The sequence below is a fragment of the Otolemur garnettii genome, unplaced genomic scaffold (assembly GCF_000181295.1).
Source record: "Otolemur garnettii isolate 467f Iridium unplaced genomic scaffold, OtoGar3 scaffold00294, whole genome shotgun sequence".
Classification (NCBI taxonomy): Eukaryota; Metazoa; Chordata; class Mammalia; order Primates; family Galagidae; genus Otolemur; species Otolemur garnettii.
Window position 1 is genome coordinate 886,542 of NW_003852689.1, and position 1,155 is coordinate 887,696.

Genomic DNA, 1,155 nt, shown 5'->3' on the forward strand with positions numbered 1-1,155 from the left:
CCATTATTTTAGTCCATTCATGCTAATAAGAACATAATACTCAAGATAGGGTTATTTATTTGCTTATTTATTTATTTTTGAGACAGAGTCTCACTTTGTCACCCTAGTAGAGTGCTATGGCGTTATAGCTCACAGCAACCTCAAACTCTTGGGCTCAAGTGATCCCCTTGCCTCAGCCTCCGGAGTAGCTCAGACTACAGACGCCCGGCTATTTTTAGAGATAGGATCCCACTCTGGCTTAGGCTGGTCTCCAACTCATGAGCTCAAGCTATCCACCTACCTCGTATTGTGCTAGGATTATAGGTGAGAGCCACCTTGCCCGGCTAGACTGGGTAATTTAGAAGAACAGAAATGGTTTTGTCGCAGTTCAGGAGGCTGGGAAGTCCAAGATTGAGGTGCTAGCAGAATCAGCGTCTGGTGAAGCCTCACTCTCTCCTTCCAGGATGGCACCTTGTTGCTGGGCTCCCATAGTAGAAGGGCAAAGGCACATGGGCACTCCTTTCTACCTGTTATAAAAGCACTAATCTACCAGAGATCGAGCACAGAAGCTTGCATGTGTTAACTTCAGCATTTCAGGAGGCTGAGGTAGGAGAATAGTGAGTTGGAGGCTACAGTGAGTTATGATTGTGCCCCTACACTCCAGCTTGGGTGACAAAGTGAGACCATATTTATATAAATAAGCAAACAAATAAATAAGAGCACTAATCCAATTATGAGGGCAGATCCGTTGTGACTTAGTCATTTTTCTAAAGGTCTTAGTCTTTTTTCTTTTTTTTTTTGGAAAGAGAATCTCACTCTGTTGCCCCAGTCTAGAGTAATATGACGTCATGGCTCACAGCAACCTCAAACTCCAGGGCTCAAGCAATCCTCTTGCCTCAACTCCTGAGTAGCTGGGATTATAGGTGTGCAGCATCACTCCTGGCTAATTTTCATATTTTTTGTAGAGATGGGATTTTGCTCTGGCTCAAACTGGTCTCAAACTTCTGAGCTCAAGTAATTCACCCACCTCAGCCTCCCAGAGTGCTAGGATTACAGGTATGAGCCACCAAGCCTGGCCTAGGGCCGATATCTTAATACCATCACACTTGAGTTTAAGTTCCAACATATGAATTTTGGAGGGATACATACATTCAAACCATAGCACCTACTTAGTCT